This window comes from Salmo salar, chromosome ssa13 (assembly GCF_905237065.1).
Source record: "Salmo salar chromosome ssa13, Ssal_v3.1, whole genome shotgun sequence".
NCBI lineage: Eukaryota > Metazoa > Chordata > Actinopteri > Salmoniformes > Salmonidae > Salmo > Salmo salar.
In genome coordinates, this window is record NC_059454.1 from 104,354,933 (window position 1) to 104,376,638 (window position 21,706).

General features: G+C 42.8%; 1 protein-coding gene across 11 annotated transcripts in view; it reads left to right on the top strand.

Annotated features, from left to right (window-relative positions):
* sema4d (sema domain, immunoglobulin domain (Ig), transmembrane domain (TM) and short cytoplasmic domain, (semaphorin) 4D) overlaps nt 1-21,706 on the top strand; it is a 113,107-nt gene that overhangs the window by 20,751 nt on the left and 70,650 nt on the right. For 3 of the 11 annotated variants that reach the window (XM_014138876.2, XM_045692579.1, XM_045692580.1), the window contains exon 3: nt 12,630-12,701. The exons of the other annotated variants lie outside the window; for them this stretch is intronic. The gene's annotated coding sequence lies outside the window, so the exon portion shown is untranslated. The remainder of the gene's footprint in view (nt 1-12,629; nt 12,702-21,706) is intronic. 11 annotated transcript variants of the gene reach the window in all.

A 21,706-nucleotide genomic window follows, 5' to 3' on the forward strand; every position in this document is an offset into this window, starting at 1 on the left:
TATTATCAGTATCTCACAAAGCCATTTTCATTGCTAGTTATAACTTAGTTGATTGACTTTAGCAACCTGCAGATACATACTGCAGCTTTTCATTCATGGTGACTAGCTATGACAATCAGTTTTTACTGTTGGTATGGGTTGGGATTATGGTTCATGTTTTGCTGATAACTTGATGGGTCATGTACATCAGGTGTGTCTGTGGTGTGTTTACGGCCACCTGGGTAACTTGAAGGGTCATGTAATCATCTGGCGACGTGGTCTTTTGTTTAGACATGTAGCTAGCTAGCTAAAGAATGCACCATAATCCCAACCCATAGTTACAGTACAAACATCATAGCTAGCCAACATGCATGAATTGCTGGCGTACGACTGTAGGTCCCTAAAGCTAACCAACTAGGTTTAATGTACATGTCTAGACAATAGTGACCACTTAGCCTGGGAGGTGGTTCTAGCACTTTTTTTTTGTCACATTGACCCATCAATTTAACAAGTGTGTCTCAGTAAGCATCTAATAATTATAAAATATTTTTATCTGGACACTTTCAAAGTCAGATTAGGATAAAGGCCAAGGACTAGATAATGTGTATTTTTTACCTGGAGTTTTCTTTATTGTAGGCTACTATTTTTCACCACTTTTAGTCTTAATCTTTGGTTGTTTTATTACACTACCTTCCTCAGTCTGTTTAGCACATGGCTTCATGTGAATCCTTAAAGAGATGGGTGGGGAACACGACCCCACCAAGCAGCACTGCTTCTGGACATATTGCTTGATTTAGCCCGGAAGCCAGCCGCACCAATGTGTCGGAGGAAATGCCGTACAGCTGCCTACCGAAGTCAGCGTGTATTGTGCCCAGCCCGCCACAGGAGTCGCTAGAGCGCGATGGGACAAGGACAACCCGGTCGGCCAAACCCTCCCCTAACCCGGACGATGTTGGGACAATTGTGCGTTGCCTCATGGGTCTCCCGGTCGTGGCCGGCTGTGGGACAGCCTGGGCTTGAACCAGGATCTGTAGTGACGCAGCACCATAGGCCGCTGCGCCACTCACCCATTTTGTAGCTCTGAGTCTCTTATTTTTATCCAATGTAAAATTTTGCTACATAAGATCGAGGCGATCGGTCACATATACAGTTGAAGTCTGACGTGTACATTCACCTTAGCAAAATACATTTAAACTCAGTTTTTCACAATTCCTGACATTTAATCCTATTAAAAATTCCCTGTCTTAGGTCAGTCAGGAACACCACTTTATTTTAAGAATGTGAAATGTCAGAATAATAGTAGAGAATGATTTATTTCAGCTTTTATTTCTTTCATCACATTCCCAGTGGGTCATAAGTTTACATACATGCAATTAGTATTTGGTAGCATTGCCTTTAAATTGTTTAACTTGGGTCAAACATGTCGGGGAGCCTTCCACAAGCTTCCCACAATAAGTTGGGTGAATTTTGGCCCATTCCTCCTGACAGAGCTGGTGTAACTGAGTCAGGTTTGTAGGTCTCCTTGCTCGCACATGCTTTTTCAGTTCTGCCGACAATACCTTGACTTTGTTGTCCTTAAGCCATTTTCCACAACTTAGGAAGTATCCTTGGGCCATTGTCCATTTGGAAGACCCATTTGCAACCAAGCTTGAACTTCCTGACTGATGTCTTGAGATGTTGCTTCAAGATATCCACATCATTTTCTTTCCTCATGATGCCATCTATTTTGTGAATGGCACCATTCCCTCCTGCAGCAATGCACCCCCGTGTTTCACGGTTGGGATGGTGTTCTTCGGCTTGCAAGCATCCCCATTTTTCCTCCAAACATATCGATGGTCATTATTGCCAAACAGTTCTATGTTTGTTTCATCAGACCAGAGGACATTTCTCCAAAAAGTATGATCTTTGTCCCCATGTGCAGTTGCAAACCGTAGTCTGGCTTTTTTATGGCGGTTTTTGTGCAGTGGCTTCTTCCTTGCTGAGCGGCCTTTCAGGTTATGTCAATTATTGGACTTGTTTTACTGTGGATATAGATACTTTTGTACCTGTTTCCTCCACACCTTCACAAGGTCCTTTGCTGTTGTTCTGGGATTGATTTTCACTTTCTGCACCAAATTACGTTCATCTCTCGGAGACAGAATACGTCTCCTTCCTGAGCGGTATGACGGCTGCGTGGTCCCACGGTGTTTATGCTTGCGCACTATTGTTTGTACAGATAAGTTGTACCACGCTCCAGGTGTTTGGAAATTGCTCCCAAGGATGAACCAGACTTGTAGAGGTCTACATTTTTTTTTATTTTTTTGTCTTGGCTGATTTTCCCATGATGTCAAGCAAAGAGGCACTGAGTTTGAAGGTAGGCCTTGAAATACATACACAGGTACACCTCCAATTGACTCAAATGATGTCAATTAGCCTATCAGAAGCTTCTAAAGCCATGACATCATTTTCTGGAATTTTCCAAGCTGTTTAAAGGCACAGTCATGTAAACTTCTGACCCACTGGAATTGTGATGCAGTGAAATAATCTGCCTGTAAACAATTGTTGGAAGATTTACTTGTCATGCACAAAGTAGATGTCCTAACCGACTTGCCAAAACTATAGTTTGTTAACAAGAAATTTGTGGAGTGGTTGAAAAACGAGTTTTAATGACAACAATCTAAGTATGTAAACTTCCATGAACAGCCAGCTAGCCTGCACATGCTCTTAGGACGCCGTCTGGGCTGGCAGCCTTGCAAGGGTTTACTCACGTCGGCCACAGAGATTGGGAGCACGCATTACTCGTGCGCGGCGGGGGCCCACTTCAGCGACTCTATTTTCCTCTACACGGGCGAAAGAGGTGTTTAGCTTGTGGGAGCAAGGCGTCAGTGTCTGACATGGCTGGCTTTCCCTTTTATAATCCGTGATTGTCTGGAGTCCCTGCCACATCTTGTCTGAGGCAATTAATTGTGACTCCACTTTGTCCCTGTACTATCGTTTTTTCCTCTTTGATTGCCTTACGGAGGTCATAGCTGTTCTGTTTGTACACTTCCATGTTCCCAGGCATTTAGCCGTGGTTAAATGCGGTAGTTTACGCTTTCAGTTTTACGTGAATGCAGCCATCTACCCATGGGTTTTTCGTTTGGATAAGTTGTAATCGATTCTGATTGGTCAGACCAACATTGAACTGTTTTTACCATGAGTGCTTCCTGCTTAGTTTCTGCCTATAGGTAACAGTATAGCTTCCGTCCCTCTCCTCGCCCCTACCTGGGCTCGAACCAGGGACCCTCTGCACACATCTACAACTGCCTCCCACGAAGCATCGTTACCCATCGTTCCACAAAAGTCGCAGCCCTTGCAGAGCAAGGGGAACAACTACTTCAAGGTCTCGAAGCGAGTGACGTCACCAATTTGAAACGCTATTAGCGCGCATAATAATTTAAGAAATTGCACCAAAAAAAGCCAAATACTGCAAAGTTGGCTTGGAGCTAGAAAACGCTCGACCGGGTCTGTCGGCACCACTGTCAAAATTCCAGATTGAGATAAATTGCCTGCATTGATGCGATACAGGTAAATGGTGCGATAAGTTGAACTTTACTGGAGCCATGCAGTGTGCACAGAGTCAGCGACGCCGTTCTCAATGGTTACAGCTGTGATATATACACACACGCGCAGCACCCTGACAGAAAGAAGTTAACCCCTTCAAGGCCAGGGTATGTGGAGTTGGACTGGTTTCATCCACAGGCCCTAGACTGATAACATTCCTCTGCATCAGTGGTAGCCTACAGCACACAGTTTAATTTTGAAAGTTTGAATGTGTTCATAAGTTTTTAAATGCATATAGAATCATAGAAAATATTGCTGAAAACCGACAGATCATTTTGATACTGAGGCAGATCCGTTTTTAACTAGCTAAGCCTTTACCAGCCCATTTTTGTAGAACAATGTACGTCTGCCTGTATTTCTACATGTGTGCAGAATGAAAACTTAGATGGTTTTGAGTTCAGTAAGTAAGTGATGAGCTTGTTGACAAGCTGTCCGGCAGATCAAAGGTTTCTTAGCAACCAGCATTGGGGGTGACGGAGGCCCCAGATTTAGTAGTTCATTGTTCTGCCTGTGCTGGTCAGTGTTGTAGCACAATTGTTCGTTTGGAAGAATGATAAATGTTCCTGCCAAAAGGAAGGGAAAAGAAAAGTGGGAGAGTGTCCCCCGTCAGTGGTCCGGGAACAAAGACCCCCTCAACATGGGACTACTTAAGATTCATGCAGCTCTGATCGGCGCTGTTGCTGCTGAACAACCCCACTAACCCCCCGCCCATCCCAACACATCCCATCTCATTTTTATCTGGCATGCTTTCCAGCAGCAAACAATTACATCAGCAGACATCCCAGTAAATATGTGCAATCTGATGGAAGGCAACTCCCCAAATATTAACAGCCTAGTAGCTAGAGGCCTTTTGTAGGAAGATGGAACATCTTGATTAGTTTGTCTTGAGGAAAACTAAATTCTATTACTTCCAGCATGACATGTCATTTTTTGTTTTAATAAAATGTGAATCCTGTATAAATCTCTGAATCTACCACAGTATTAGAATAACTTTGAATTCCAAGTAAACAACCTACCCCATTTGGAAAAATTCCATGTGCTGCACATTGTTTCAGTTAGTCGAGAGATTAGTCATATCTTAAACTGGTTGTGGAAGCTGTTTTTTAAAATGATCTGCTTCAAGTATTCCCAGATTGTAAATACAGCCTTGCTGTTGTGCACCATTCCCTCTGTTGTGTTGTTTCTAAAGCCAGATTTGGGTTTTAATACTTGTAGACAGGGATTATTTCTGTTGAAACCCGAACCTTTGTAATCCACCCCAGTGCACAGTGCAGATCAGAAACCAATTGTCCTCTGGGTACACCTCTTTGCTGATTGTGAACACTGGGGATTTCACCCAGTCATTTGTTTTGTTCTGTATAAAGAAATAGTTTTACTCAAGTGTTGGTTGGCTGCATTGCACCGATGGGGACAGAATCTAGGACAGAAATGCTTACGTAGATTACTCCAAATGTAGTTTACACAGCTAGGACTAGCTAGTTGCATGCGAGTACACAGATTTAAAACCTGATGGGCCAGTCCTCCACCCGGCAAGGCCTAATCACCAAACAGTCAGATAACAAACATCTGCTGAGCCAAAGTTGAACTCCTAAACTAGTCTGTATTGGATTGGGACAAAGCCTTTTCAATCTCTGTGAGCAAGGTTATCCGGCTCTTCTAAGCCACCAAGAGCAGAGGCATCTGATGGGAGGAGAGTGCGAACTCAGTCGGTATACTCTTTTTAAAGCCTCAGACACACCAAGGATTTTGACTGCCGATAGATACTTAGAACCTCGACCCAGAGTGTCAGCAGTCAATGTTTGTTGTTTAGATGGAACAGATCAACTGCCTTGAGCCTCGTTAAAATACTCCAGACCACAGGGTGGCAGTAGCATGGCTTTCTTAAGCTATGTTTGGCTTGTAGCTTTGCTAATGTTGTTGCCAGCTAACTAGATAGAATTTGTAGTAAGCGTTTGTTGATAACTAGCGTCACTAGCTATATTATATTACAATGTATTCGTTTTTTTTGTCAAACAGCTGCCTGTAAGCTTCCCAGAGTTACTGGAGTAGCTATGCTAACTGGCGAATAGTGACGCTAAAGTTAGCTAGCAACTTGCAATGGCAGTAGGGCCTGTGGGATAAAGGAGAGGGGCTGAAATTATTTCTTAATCTTGCTAGATAGCTTGCTAGGTAAATCATTTAGTGTTGTGTGCATTGTGCTGTACTTACCACCCCATTTGTTTAATATGAAGTGTGTGACTGCTTGGCCCAGAGCAAGCTAATGCCAGCTAGCCAGAAAGACTAGAACTTAATTGATACAGTGAAACATGAAAGCTTCCTTAAAATAACCATATTTCCCACCCCACCCCCCAAAAAACATGATTCCCTATAATGCAAGTTAATAATGAGCAAGCGCACATTAACAAAATATGCTTAAAGTACTAAACTCCTTAGCTAGATGTAGAATATGTAAAGACATGCTCTAGGGAAAAAAAGTATTATGCCGCGATTTTGATTGTTTCATCAGGATTGCTTGAACATACTTAAAATAATAATTGGCTACTTTCCCAGTGTAATGAACTTTTTTACATTTTCCTTTCGGCTCCCCCACTTAGAGGTCCGTGCTCTCGGATTGGCTCAGTCAATTTGTCGGCCACTGACAGGTAGGCGACACTACAAGTACAACCGAACGGTTTGTCGGTACCAGGTCAGTACTCAGCAGACAGTGTTTATTTATTTTTTCGAGCAAGAGAAGGAACGGCAGCCTACTGTGCTAAGTACGTTTTGGTGGTCTGTTTTCTTGGTGTGTCTGACCTCTAAACCCCGTCGCAGGCTTCCCAGTCGAAACAACAGTTCGTACAGTTGAAGTCGGAAGTTTACATACACCTTACCAAATACATTTAAACATTTAATCCTAGTAATAATTCCCAGCCTTAGGTCAGTTAGGATCACCACATTATTTTAAGAATGTGAAATGTCAGAATAATAGTAGAGAGAATGATTTATTTCAGCTTTTATATCTTTCATCACATTCCCAGTGGGTCAGAAGTTTACATACACTCAATTAGTATTTGATAGCATTTCCTTTAAATTGTTTAACTTGGGTCAAACGTGTCGGGTAGCCTTCCACAAGCTTCCCACAATAAGTTGGGTGAATTTTGTCCCATTCCTCCTGACAGAGCTGGTGTAACTGAGTCAGGTTTGAAGGCCTCCTTGCTCGCACATGCTTTTTCATTTCTGCCCACAAATGTTCTATAGGATGTGGTCAGGGCTTTGTGATGGCCACTCCAATACATTGACTTTGTTGTCCTTAAGCCATTTTGCCATAACTTAGGAAGTATGCTTGTGGTCAATTTGCGACCAAGCTTGAATTTCCTGACTGATGTCTTGATGTTGCTTCAACATATCCACATAATTTTCCTGCCTCATGATGCCATCTATTTTGTGAAATGCACCAGTCCCTCCTGCAGCAAAGCACCCCCACAACATGATGCTGCCACCCCCATGCTTCACGGTTGGGATGGTGTTCTTCGGCTTGCAAGCCTCCCCCTTTTTCCTCCAAACATAACGATGGACATTATGGCCAAACAGTTCTATTTTTGTTTCATCAGACCAGAGGACATTTCTCCAAAAAGTACGATCTTTGTCCTCATGTGCATTTGCAAACCGCAGTTTGGCTTTTCTATGGCGGTTTTGGAGCAGTGGCTGCTTCCTTGCTGAGCGGCTTTTCAGGTTATCCAGGCTGTATCACAACTGGCTGTGATTGGGAGTCCCATAGGGCGGCGCACAATTGGCCCAGCGTCGTCCGGGTTTGGCCAAGGTAGGCCGTCATTGTAAATAAGAATTTGTCTTCCCTGTTGCTCAGTTGGTAGAGCATTGTGTTTGCAACGCCATGGTTGTGGGTTCGATTCCCACGGGGGGACAGTACGCAAAAAAAAAATGTATGAAATGTATGCATTCACTATTGTAAGTCGCTCTGGATAAGAGTGTCTGCTAAATGACTAAAATGTAAAAATGTTATGTCGATATAGGACTCATTTTACTGTGGATATAGATACTTTTGTACCTGTTTCCTCCAGCATCTTTACATGGTCCTTTGCTGTTGTTCTGGGATTGATTTTCACTTTTCGTACCAAAGTACATTAATCTCTAGGAACGGTATGACAACTGTGTGGTCTCATGGCGTTTATACTTGCATACTATTGTTTGTAAGTATAAAGGATGTAAGGATGAAACCAGACTTGCGGAGGTCTACAATGTTTTTCTGAGGTCTTGGCTGATTTATTTTGATTTTCCCATGATGTCAAGTGAAGAGGCACTGAGTTTGAAGGTAGGCCTTGAAATACATCCACAGGTACACCTCCAATTGACTCAAATGATGTCAATTAGCCTATCAGAAGCTTCTAAAGCCATGACATCATTTTCTGTCATTTTCCAAGCTGTTAAAAGGCACAGTCAACTTAGTGTATGTTCAATTCTAACCCACTGGAATTATGATAGGGAATTATAAGAAAAATAATCTGTCTGTGAACAATTGTTGGAAGAATTACGTGTCATGCACAAAGTAGATGTCCAAACCGACTTGCCAAAACTATAGTTTAACAAGAAATTTGTGGAGTGTTTGAAAAATGAGTTTTAATGACTTCAACCTAAGTGTATGTAAACCTCCGACTTCAACGGTACATATATTACGACTTTTTTTGTTTGTTTTGGTGTTTGGAAAGGGTTTTTTCAGCTGTAGCTGAGGTCTATGCCCCTTTTTGTTGGTGATTGGTCAACAGTAGAGTTGGGAATATGGACAGGTTTCTTCAAGTGTTTGCTGTCATTCAACAGAAGAAGAGAGTGCAGCTAGGTCCTACTGTCTGCAGTGCATTAGTAGTTTTCATGCACATTTGTTTTCACTTGAAATACTTCACCAAACATCTTAGCTAGATTGCGCAACTAAGACCTCTGCAAAAATGACAATGAATAACAGACTTCTTGATTTATCTTAGATTAATTCAGACTATTTTGAGGAAGTGTTACTGGCTATGTTGCTATAGTGGCTCTAAGGACAAACCAGTAATGTTGTTTTTTACACGTTTTTCAGCCAAAGTCCTTTGGGAGAATGACGTTCGCTTCACCTAGCCGAGTTCTGCTAGGAGCAAACCAAACCTATGAGGACGCCAACTCACCCACAGTCTCTCTCTTTCTCCCCATTTCCCTCCTCTTCTCTGTCAACCCCCATTCTCTCTCCGTGGCTTGTAACCGCCCCTCTTTTCTCTTTCTCCCCTCCCCCACTTCAGCATGTTGACAGGGCTGTCAGGGGAGTGTGGATGTTGGCAGGTTGTGTCCCAAATGGCCCTGGTCAAAAGTAGTGCACTATATAGGGAATAGGGTGCCATTTGGGACTGAACCCTAAGCATGACAGCACAGATGAGAATGTGGAGCAGGCCGGGGCGGAGGGTATTGGTGATATCTTTACTGGAAAGGCCACATGGCCAGGGTATGAGTGGCGTTCCCCAGTCGGTCTCAGCTAGTCCACCATGCGTGTGAAGTGTATTCATATCAGTGTCAGGGGGAAGTCATAGCCACAGCTACATATAGAGAAAGAGGCCAAGGCTCAGGAGTTGGGCACCAGCCTGTTGCTGTCTGAGATGCTTCGAGGTTCATCTGAGTGTGACTAGTAGTTAATATGACATTGTGTTCCACCTGCTTCCTCTCTCTCTTATAGGGCAGGCTCAGAGATTCATCAAGGCATAGACTGACTATATCTACAGACTATATCCATCAGGCTACCTACAGGAGATCTGAACTTTACTTCCCTATTTATTTAACCTTTTATTTAACTAGGCAAGTCAGTTAACACATTTTTATTTACAATGACTGCCTACCAAAAGGCCTCCTGTAGGGACGAGGGCTGGGATTAAAAAATAATATAAAAATATAGGACACAACACACATCACGACAAGAGACACCAACACTACATAAAGAGACCTAAGACAACATAGCATGGCAGCAACATATGACAACATGGTAGCAACACAACATGGTAGCAACAACATGGTAGAAGCACAAAACATGGTACAAACATTATTGGGCACAGACAACAGCACAAAGGGCAAGAAGGTAGAGACGATACATCACGCGAAGCAGCTACAACTGCCTAAGAGGGTTTTATAAATGAGCATCAACCAGTGGGTCTTGCGACGGGTATACAGAGATGACCAGTTTACAGAGGAGTATAGAATGCAGTGATGTGTCCTATAAGGAGCATTCAACTTGAAATCAGGTGTCACGGCCCAGTGAGTTCTAGCAGTCTGTTTGCCATGCGTTTGTTGTGAAGTAGGCCATTTGTTAAAAGTGAAATGGCGCCTCTTATTCAGCATCGCTCATCAATTAGAGATGTGGACCCCGTGACACCCTGACTTCCTCCGCTCTGTCTGCCGTGTCACCAGGGCCGGGCAGGGGTCTATGGGTGCGTGGCACTGGTCAGTCAACGCTCAATTGAGATGTGTCTGGAGCCGGTGCCCCGTTTTGTGGGAGTCAAGTGAAGCCTGTTTCCTCAGTATGTAGAGGGGGATGTGACCCCTAACCTATAGCTCATCAATTTGGTGCCCTGTCATCTCCTCACAAACTATTGATGATGTGAGCATTGAGAGGCAGGAGGAGCCACAGTTGAGATGTGATCATGGGGGTGAGGGAGTGGGACACCGCACAGGGCGATACCTTATTTGGGGTGTTGCTGTCTTTGTTGTGACGGTTTGCTAAAGCCACAGGCTAGGAAGGAAGGAAGGAAGGAAGGAAGGAAGGAAGGAAGGAAGGAAGGAAGGAAGGAAGGAAGGAAGGAAGGAAGGAAGGAAGGAAGGAAGGAAGGAAGGAAGGAAGGAAGGAAGGAAGGAAGTACATTCAAGGTATTGGTGTAAATAGCCAAAATAAGTCACAACACTTTTGAAACCAAAATGATGTGTAAGTGATGACTATGTTAACTGAGACATGAGTTTAGATTAAAAAACATTGTCAAAGTTCAGTGGCGCATGCATTCTATACGCAGTTTAAATATACACTGACAGGCTTTTGAATTACAAAGGAATTCCCCAGTGGCCTATCTCTGCAATGTATTGTGTGCCATATAGGCTATTTGAAATGGACAGGACAAAGAACATATAATTTTAAAAGCCATATAATTTGTTTTATATACATTTTAATCTATTGTTGTATGTGCCCAATTCTCTGCATGACTTGATAAATTGTCCGTTGTTTTGTACAGTAACGCATCCCAAAAAATGCTAATTAATTCAATGTTTGGGTAGCAATTCTGTGACCTGATTTCAATTGTCTGGAAGATTGTATCTTATCATGGGATAATGATCTCTGTTGCATTGCCAGGGGCTGAGGGCCGTGCAGTACAATGGAAACCCTTCTTCTTTGAGTTTCATCTCATATTTCTTATTTTCATTTAGCCTTTTATTTAACCAGTATATAATATTTTGAGTTTAAGACATGTCTATTTCAAGAGACCTTTTTTAAATGGTAATGCCAGTTAGTTTCCTTGTCATTTTTTATATTTTTTTATTCATGAGATTAACATCCACTTGCCAAAATATATGAATGTGTTCAGAGTTTGAGTTACAAAGATGGAATGCTAATGTTGCTGTATCTATCTTAATGTTTACACCTGAGTATTTTGTGGTTTTGAATCTAAACCATCAAAGGTTAAATCAATAGGCAAGCCCATACATTTTTTTTGTGACAGGTTTTAATGATCTATTTTGAGTTGAGTGCAGCAAGGCAGGGCTTAGTTTCTGTTCTCTTGAAGGGGGGAAATGCATTCACTCTTTTGAAGTGCTTTAATTTTGCGTATGGGGGATTGGGAAGCATACACAGGGAAAGTGTTGTGAATTAAGGTTTGACCATCTGTCTGCAGAAATGAGTTCTACGTTCTTTCATCTCTTTATTAATTCTGCTTGTATTGCAGCCAGAAAGAAACATTTTAAGATTTTGTGTGAATGATTTATTTGTTTGCCACTATTTCAGAGAATACATTTTTATTCAACAAACACTTGTAGAACTTTCTGTGAAGCACATTCAGAATATTCTTTGTTTTCAAAATGGTAATGCCGTTGATGTGCCATGGGAAAATATTTATGTCACGCCTGAGATTTGACAGCTGAAAAACAAATGGCTGTAATGTTAAAGCATCAAATTTCCCAGGATTTAAAAAAAAGTTTATTATTTCAGTACTGTTTTTGTGCTTCGACCATTATAATAACATGTTCTCCAACATAACCAATTAGGTAGCCATAAGAGACTATAGCGTTAAAGATGCTGTCATGGGGTTAGAGGGATCTCAGTATATTCTCAGGCTCTGAATAGAGCTTTCTCTGGCTGCTAATCACACAAAGCCTACAGCTGGTGGGAGTTGTAGGCAGAGATGCACACTGATTGACATTTTCCCCTCGGACTCTTGTAAGGGTGGATAATGTTATTACTCTAATGTATAGATTGAGAACGGACAGGCCAAGGCTGTCCTTTCTAGTCTGTGGTGTTCTGTTCGTCCTGTCCTATACAAAGATTCTTTATTTTGTATGGTTGTTAGCTTGGTTCCAGATCAGTTTTTTTTGTGGTCTTTCCAACGCCTATAGTTTGTCATGCCAAACACAAACTGATCTGGGACCAGGCTATATGATTATATCCTTAAGTAATGAAAGTCACTAAAACGACAAACACAGCAGGCAACCAACATGTAATTTCACAGAATTATTAAATGTTCCCCTGAATCCTCTCAATGTTGTACAGTCTGCCACTGTGTTTTGAGTTAATGATCAAACTACTCTGTCGTTCTGGGCAGTGTATTGTGTTATGGATGATGTTTTTTTTTTCATATGCTGGCTGTGTGTGTGTGTGTGTGTGTGTGTGTGTGTGTGTGTGTGTGTGTGTGTGTGTGTATATGGTATATTTATTACTCTACATGTTCTGGGGTGACAGCGGATGTATTGTACAGTCTTCCCATCCCTTCTATCCTGACAGGCTTCTTTACATCACACAGAGATATCTACAGTACCACATCATCATAACTGTCATCTCTCATCTTCTCTCTCTCCTATAGCTTGAGAATTGTGTAATTCTCTGAAAGAAGGAGCCTCTCATCTAGTAGAGCCGACTCGTTGAGGAGCCACAGGTCAGGACAAACCTCGTGTGGGCTTGCATGTTGCGACACAAATGCTGCATGCTTCTAAAGCCTCCAAATGCTGAACAGCTTCTATAGCCTTCAAATGCTGCACAGCTTCTCTCTTATGGTCCGCATGATCTGAAAAACACCTGGGTGATTTTATAGAACCTCCCTTTTTACTTTGGAATTGTTTATTTTTGTTATCCTATTTATCTATCCTCATAATCAATTTATTGTTCCATTATCTTTTGTCCCAATGAGTTAATTAAGATGTTATTTCCTCCCAAACCGCCTCTAAAGCTTTGGGAGCTTCCATGGGCCCCCCCCCCTTTATGTTGCTTGAAATGGGCTTGATGTGTCTGTCCGCTCTGCTGTGGTGTAACTTGTGTTTATCACCTGTTGATTTCTGACTTGTTTTCTCTTGATTTCGATAATTTTAGCATGTGACGTTTCTGCAATGGTGTGTTTTCTTCAGTTTTTCCTGTTTTTAATGTATTTGGCTCAATTGGAACCTGACCTCATAACCAGGCCTACGCCGCCTACCTAGAAAGTAGCTGATGTAACAGGAGAGTCAGAGACCCAAGATGTTTACTTAGCTTAGCAGTAGCCCTTTCCACTTGAAAATGGCAGATTGTGTCATTGATAAGCACCAAAATTGGAACACAGAGGCTGTATAGTTACATGCTTTACGCAACGTCAGAGCTCAGGTTCTCCGCTTCACAGGATGATGGAAACAATTCAGTTATTTTTTTATTAAAACAAAACCGCAATTTATTAAATACGAATACCGAATTTGTTTTTGGGTGGATTCCGCGACACAGTTAGGTTTTAACATCTAGAACCGCTATTTCTTGTCCTGGGAATCCTGCTTGACAGACGCACTAAGCTGCTAGCCATCAAACTAACGAATTTGGTACCAGATGAGTTTTGCAATGGAGCCCTCTTTGTCTGGAGAAATAAATAAACTGTGGAGTGGAATGTTTACATTTTCTATGCCGGTGGCTGGACGGCGTTCGTGCTTGTTGGATGAATCTCCGCCTTGTCGTTATCCGACTGGCTGGTGTTGCTCGGACCGCCCCTAATTGATAGCCGGGAAGCCAAAATACAGCGGCCTCCAACAACGCAGTCTACACTCCCAACGAGCGGATACAAACAATGAATAGTTTCGCCGTCCTGGAGCCTGATCTTCCTGCACCTTCGTCACTGGGCGTGCCTGTGTCTGTGGCCGCGGTGCCTACTACTACGATTTCGACGTCAGCATCCTTTCGTCCCTGTTCTGGATCAATCGGGGCTTCTCCATCTGTCGGGAGCAACGTGCTCAAGTTATCCTGCCTCTTGCCCGTCAATAAAGGGTTCTCCGACGTGTTGGAATAGGCGGATTTCCTCATCCTTCTCGCCAGCTGTGATTTTGGGAGGCTCCATGGTAAGAAATGTGACCGTTCTTGGTGCAAAATGTCCTGTCATTACATTACTAAGCTGCTCCCGAATACACTACTTCAGGACATGGACATCAATGCTATTGTAGTCCATGTGGGTTTTAATGACATAAAGGGCAGCACTGAACAGTTGAAACTCGATTTTTAACCCCTCTAGAGGGTGTGGGATGCTACCGTCCCACCTGGCCAACATCCAGTGAAATTGCAGAGCGCCAAATTCAAAAACAAATACTTATTATAAAAATTCATAAAACATACAAGTGTTAGACATTGGTTTAAAGATGAACTTCTTGTTAATCCAACCACGGTGTCAGATTTCAAGAAGACTTTACAGCGAAAGCAAACCATGCGATTTATCTGAGAACAGCGCCCAGCAGACAAATCATTACAAACAGTAACCAGCCAAGTAGAGGAGTAACAAGTCATACATTTTATCGCTATTTCTCACTTACCTTTGATCTTCATATGGTTGCACTCCCAAGACTCCATGTTACACAAATGTTCGTTTTGTTCGATAAAGTCACTCTTTATGTCCAAAAACCTCAGTTTTGTTAGCGCGTTTTGTTCAGTAATCCATTGGAACAAAGCACGGTCACAGCAGGGAGACGGAAAATCAAAAAAGTACCATAAAAGGTCATAGAAACATGTCAAACAATGTTTATAATCAATCCTCAGGTTGTTTTTGTCATAAATAATCGATCATATTTCAACCGGACAATAGCTTCGTCAATAGAAAAAGAAAAACAAAGGCACGTTCCCGGTCACGCGCAGGGCTCATGTCTGGAAATTTGGACTGTCCTCTCATTGAAAGTGGTGTTTCTCCCTCATTTTTCAGAGTAAAATCCTGAAACAATGCCTAAAGACTGGCTACATGTAGTGGAAGCCATGGATCGTGAACTGGGTCATAATCAAATCAAATCAAATCAAATTTATTTTTATATAGCCCTTCGTACATCAGCTGATATTCTCAAAGTGCTGTACAGAAACCCAGCCTAAAACCCCAAACAGCAAGCAAAGCATGTGAAAGAAGCACGGTGGCTAGGAAAAACTCCCTAGGAAAAACTCCCTAGAAAGGCCAAAAACCTAGGAAGAAACCTAGAGAGGAACCAGGCTATGAGGGGTGGCCAGTCCTCTTCTGGCTGTGCAGGGTGGATATTAAAACAGAACATGGTCAAAATGTTAAAATGTTCATAAATGACCAGCATGGTCAAATAATAATAATCATAGTAGTTGTCGAGGGTGCAACAAGCACGTCCGGTGAACAGGTCAGGGTTCCATAGCCGCAGGCAGAACAGTTGAAACTGGAGCAGCAGCACGGCCAGGTGGACTGGGGACAGCAAGGAGTCATCATACCAGGTAGTCCTGAGGCATGGTCCTAGGGCTCAGGTCCTCCGAGAGAAAGACAGAAAGAGAGAAAGAGAGAATTAGAGAGAGCATATTTAAATACACACAGGACACCGGATAAGACAAGAGAAATACTCCAGATGTAACAGACTGACCCTAGCCCCCGACACATAAACTACTGCAGCATAAATACTGGAGGCTGAGACAGGAGGGATCAGAAGACACTGTGGCCCCATCCGATGATACCCCGGACAGGGCCAAACAGGCAGGATATAACCCCACCCACTTTGCCAAAGCACAGCCCCCACACCACTAGAGGGATGTCTCCAACCACCAACTTACCGTCCTAAGACAAGGCCGAGTATAGCCCACAACGATCTCCGCCATGGCACAACCCAAGGGGGGGGCGCCAACCCAGACAGGAAGACCACGTCAGTGACTCAACCCACTCAAGTGACGCACCCCTCCCATGGACGGCATGGAAGAACACCAGTAGGCCAGTGACTCAGCCTCTGTAAAAGGGTTAGAGGCAGAGAATCCCAGTGGAAAGAGGGGAACCGGCAAGGCAGAGACAGCAAGGGCGGTTCGTTGCTCCAGCCTTTCCGTTCACCTTCACACTCCTGGGCCAGACTATACTTAATCATAGGACCTACTGAAGAGATAAGTCTTCAGTAAAGACTTAAAGGTTGAGACTGAGTCTGCGTCTCTCACATTGGTAGGCAGACCATTCCATAAAAATGGAGCTCTATAGGAGAAAGCCCTACCTCCAGCCGTTTGCTTAGAAATTCTAGGGACAATTAGGAGGCCTGCGTCTTGTGACCGTAGCGTACGTGTAGGTATGTACGGCAGGACCAAATCGGAAAGATAGGTAGGAGCAAGCCCATGTAATGCTTTGTAGGTTAGCAGTAAAACCTTGAAATCAGCCCTTGCCTTAACAGGAAGCCAGTGTAGGGAGGCTAACACTGGAGTAATATGATCAAATTTTTTGGTTCTAGTCAGGATTCTAGCAGCCGTATTTAGCACTAACTGAAGTTTATTTAGTGCTTTATCCGGGTAGCCGGAAAGTAGAGCATTGCAGTAGTCCAGCCTAGAAGTAACAAAAGCATGGATTAATTTTTCTGCGTCATTTTTGGACAGAAAATTTCTGATTTTTGCAATGTTACGTAGATGGAAAAAAGCTGTCCTTGAAACAGTCTTGATATGTTCTTCAAAAGAGAGATCAGGGTCCAGAGTAACGCCGAGGTCCTTCACAGTTTTATTTGAGACGACTGTACAACCATCCAGATTAATTGTCAGATTCAACAGAAGATCTCTTTGTTTCTTGGGACCTAGAACAAGCATCTCTGTTTTGTCCGAGTTTAAAAGTAGAAAGTTTGCAGCCATCCACTTCTTTATGTCTGAAACACAGGCTTCTAGCGAGGGCAATTTTGGGGCTTCACCATGTTTCATTGAAATGTACAGCTGTGTGTCGTCTGCATAGCAGTGAAATTTAACATTATGTTTTCGAATGACATCCCCAAGAGGTAAAATATATAGTGAAAACAATAGTGGTCCTAAAACGGAACCTTGAGGAACACCGAAATTTACAATTGATTTGTCAGAGGACAAACCATTCACAGAGACAAACTGATATCTTTCCGACAGATAAGATCTAAACCAGGCCAGAACTTGTCCATGTAGACCAATTTGGGTTTCCAATCTCTCCAAAAGAATGTGGTGATCGATGGTATCAAAAGCGGCACTAAGATCTAGGAGCACGAGGACAGATGCAGAGCCTCGGTCTGACGTCATTAAAAGGTCATTTACCACCTTCACAAGTGCAGTCTCAGTGCTATGATGGGGTCTAAAACCAGACTGAAGCGTTTCGTATACATTGTTTGTCTTCAGGAAGGCAGTCAGTTGCTGTGCAACAGCTTTTTCTAAAATTTTGGAGAGGAATGGAAGATTCGATATAGGCCGATAGTTTTTTATAATTTCTGGATCAAGATTCGGCTTTTTCAAGAGAGGCTTTATTACTGCCACTTTTAGTGAGCTTGGTACACATCCGGTGGATAGAGAGCCGTTTATTATGTTCAACATAGGAGGGCCAAGCACAGGAAGCAGCTCTTTCAGTAGTTTAGTTGGAATAGGGTCCAGTATGCAGCTTGAGGGTTTGGAGGCCATGATTATTTTCATCATTGCGTCAAGAGATATAGTACTAAAACACTTTAGTATCTCCCTTGATCCTAGGTCCTGGCAGAGTTGTGCAGACTCAGGACAATGGAGCTTTGGAGGAATACCCAGATTTAAAGAGGAGTCTGTAATTTGCTTTCTAATGATCATGATCTTTTCCTCAAAGAAGTTCATAAATTTATTACTGCTGAAGTGAAAGCCATCCTCCATTTGCGAAGGCTGCTTTTTAGTTAGCTTTGCGACAGTATCAAAAAGAAATTTCGGATTGTTCTTATTTTCCTCAATTAAGTTGGAAAAATAGGATGATCGAGCAGCAGTAAGGGCTCTTCGATACTGCACGGTACTGTCTTTCCAAGCTAGTCGGAAGACTTCCAGTTTGGTGTGGCGCCATTTCCGTTCCAATTTTCTGGAAGCTTGCTTCAGAGCTCGTGTATTTTCTGTATACCAGGGAGCTAGTTTCTTATGACAGATGTTTTTAGTTTTTAGGGGTGCAACTGCATCTAGGGTATTGCGCAAGGTTAAATTGAGTTCCTCGGTTAGGTGGTTAACTGATTTTTGTCCTCTGACGTCCTTGGGTAGGCAGAGGCAGTCTGGAAGGGCATCAAGGAATCTTTGGGTTGTCTGAGAATTTATAGCACGACTTTTAATGCTCCTTGGTTGGGGTCTGAGCAGATTATTTGTTGCAATTGCAAACGTAATAAAATGGTGGTCCGATAGTCCAGGATTATGAGGAAAAACATTTAGATCCACAACATTTATTCCATGGGACAAAACTAGGTCCAGAGTATGACTGTGGCAGTGAGTAGGTCCAGAGACATGTTGGACAAAACCCACTGAGTCGATGATGGCTCCGAAAGCCTTTTGGAGTGGGTCTGTGGACTTTTCCATGTGAATGTTAAAGTCACCAAAAATTAGAATATTATCTGCTATGACTACAAGATCCGATAGGAATTCAGGGAACTCAGTGAGGAACACTGCATATGGCCCAGGAGGCCTATAAACAGTAGCTATAAAAAGTGAGTGAGTAGGCTGCATAGATTTCATGACTAGAAGCTCAAAAGACGAAAACGTCATTGTTGTTTTTTTTTGTAAATTGAAATTTGCTATCGTAAATGTTAGCAACACCTCCGCCTTTGCCGGATGCACGGGGGGTATGGTCACTAATGTAACCTGGGGGTGAGGCCTCATTTAACACAGTAAATTCATCAGGCTTAAGCCATGTTTCAGTCAGGCCAATCACATCAAGATTATTATCAGTGATTAGTTCATTGACTATAACTGCCTTGGAAGTGAGGGATCTAACATTAAGTAACCCAATTTTGAGATGTGAGGTATCACAATCTCTTTCAATAATGGCAGGAATGGAGGAGGTCTTTATACTAGTGAGATTGCTAAAGCGAACACCGCCATTTTTAATTTTGCCCAACCTAGATCGAGGCACAGACACGGTCTCAATGGGGGAAGCTGAGCTGACTACACTGACTGTGCTAGTGGCAGACTCCACTAAGCTGGCAGGCTGGCTAACAGCCTGCTGCCTGGCCTGCACCCTATTTCATTGTGGAGCTAGAGGAGTTAGAGCCCTGTCTATGTTCGTAGATAAGATGAGAGCACCCCTCCAGCTAGGATGGAGTCCGTCACTCCTCAACAGGCCAGGCTTGGTCCTGTTTGTGGGTGAGTCCCAGAAAGAGGGCCAATTATCTACAAATTCTATCTTTTGGGAGGGGCAGAAAACAGTTTTCAACCAGCGATTGAGTTGTGAGACTCTGCTGTAGAGCTCATCACTCCCCCTAACTGGGAGGGGGCCAGAGACAATTAATCGATGCCGACACATCTTTCTAGCTGATTTACACGCTGAAGCTATGTTGCGCTTGGTGACCTCTGACTGTTTCATCCTAACATCGTTGGTGCCGACGTGGATAACAATATCTCTATACTCTCTACACTCGCCAGTTTTAGCTTTAGCCAGCACCGTCTTTAGATTAGCCTTAACGTCGGTAGCCCTGCCCCCTGGTAAACAGTGTATGATCGCTGGATGATTAGTTTTAAGTCTAATACTGCGGGTAATGGAGTCGCCAATGACTAGGGTTTTCAATTTGTCAGAGCTAATGGTGGGAGCCGTCGGCGTCTCAGACCCCACAACGGGAGGAGTAGAGACCAGAGAAGTCTCGGCCTCCGACTCCGACTCGCTTAATGGGGAGAACCGGTTGAAAGTTTCTGTCGGCTGAATAAGCGACACCGGTTGAGCATTCCTACAGCGTTTCCCTCCAGAAGCCATGAGAAAGATGTCCGGCTGCGGGGACCGTGCGAGGGGGTTTATACTAACGTTACTATCTGTACTTACTGGTGGCACAGACGCTGTTTCATCCTTTCCTACACTGAAATTACCCTTGCCTAACGATCGCGTCTGAAGCTGGGCTTGCAGCACAGCTATCCTTGCCGTAAGGCGATCGTTCTCATAAGTCTTTGTATGGTGGATAGGTTTTCAATGGAAACACAGCCATTTCAAAATAATAGCACTTCCTGGATGGATTTTCCTCAGGTTTTCGCCTGCCAGTTCTGTTATACTCAGACATTATTTTAACAGTTTTGGAAACTTAGTGTTTTCTATCCAAATCTACCAATTATATGCATATCCTAGCTTCTGGGCCTGAGTAGCAGGCAGTTTACTTTGGGCACGCTTTTCATCCAAAATTCCGAATGCTGCCCCCTACCCTAGTTAGGTTAAAGACCTGATTTGACTCTCTGCTAGACACTAATAAAAGACCCATCATATCTGGCCCTGTGCCCTCTGAATCGTGTCATTGAACACTTTAGCAGGATTCTTTCTCTTCACAACTGGCTACGTGATTATTGCAGCTCAATGTGTGTAACTTTTGTTGACAATTTCGAAACATTTTTTAAACAAAACTCGTTTTAAAAGGAGGATGGGATCCACCCAAATCATTTGGTTTCCTGGATCCTTTCACAGCATTAAGGCTGCGTTGAGAAAATGACTTATCAATGACCCAAGCCCAGCTCAGCTAATCCCTACCATTGTGACGCTGAGTTGTCATAATGCTTCAGAAAATGTATATTACACCAGGGGCGTTGGTCGACACAATGTAAGTAACCCAATTCATGTCCTTCAAACTGCCCTGAATGCCTCTGCTGATCCTACAGCTATTGTATGCAGTAGTCATGTGCCAATGAACCAAATGTATACTGTTAGCACTGATGTGGTGTGCCCTAGTAGGAAGTCCACTGTGTGCAGCTCATCCTTCACTAACATAAATAACATGAGAATATTTACTTCTGCTAAGCTTCCCAGTAAAGCAATGAAAACAAGTAAGCCTCCCAGAAGAAAAGTGCTGAAAATAGCCCACGTTAGCATATATTACTGAAGAAACAAGGTTCATGAAATCTAGTAACAAATGACATTCATATCCTGACTATCTCTGATACTCACTTAGATAATACCTTTTGATACAGTGGCAGCAATGTAAGTTTATAACATTTACAGAAAATATTGAAATGCTAATGGTGGAGTGGTTGCTGTTTTTTATATTCAGAACCACAGATCTCATGTTAAATACTGTTGAAGTAATATGGTTACAAGTTCATCTGCCTCACCTAAAGCCCGTTCTGGTGGAAAGCTCCTATAGACCACCAACTGCTAAGTCAGCACAACCGATTGGCAAACATATTGCAGATTGAGAAATAATGTGACTAAACCGAATAAAAATAAGAAACCACAATATGAAACAAAGATGAATGATAGTAATAAGCTTTGGAGCACCTTAAATTAAATTTGTTGGGGGAAAAAAAGGCAAACTCCATTGAATCAGATGGCTCATTCATCACGAAACCAACTGATATTACCAACTACTTCATTGGCGAACTTAAGCATTACGTGCCAGCAACAAACGCTGACACAACACATTCAAGTATATCTGACCAAATTATGAAAGACGAGCATCGTAATTTTGAGTTCCGTAAAGTGAGCATGGAAGAGGGGAAAAAATTGTCTATCAACAATGACAAGCCACCGGGGTCTGACAACTTGGATGGAAAATTAATGAGGAT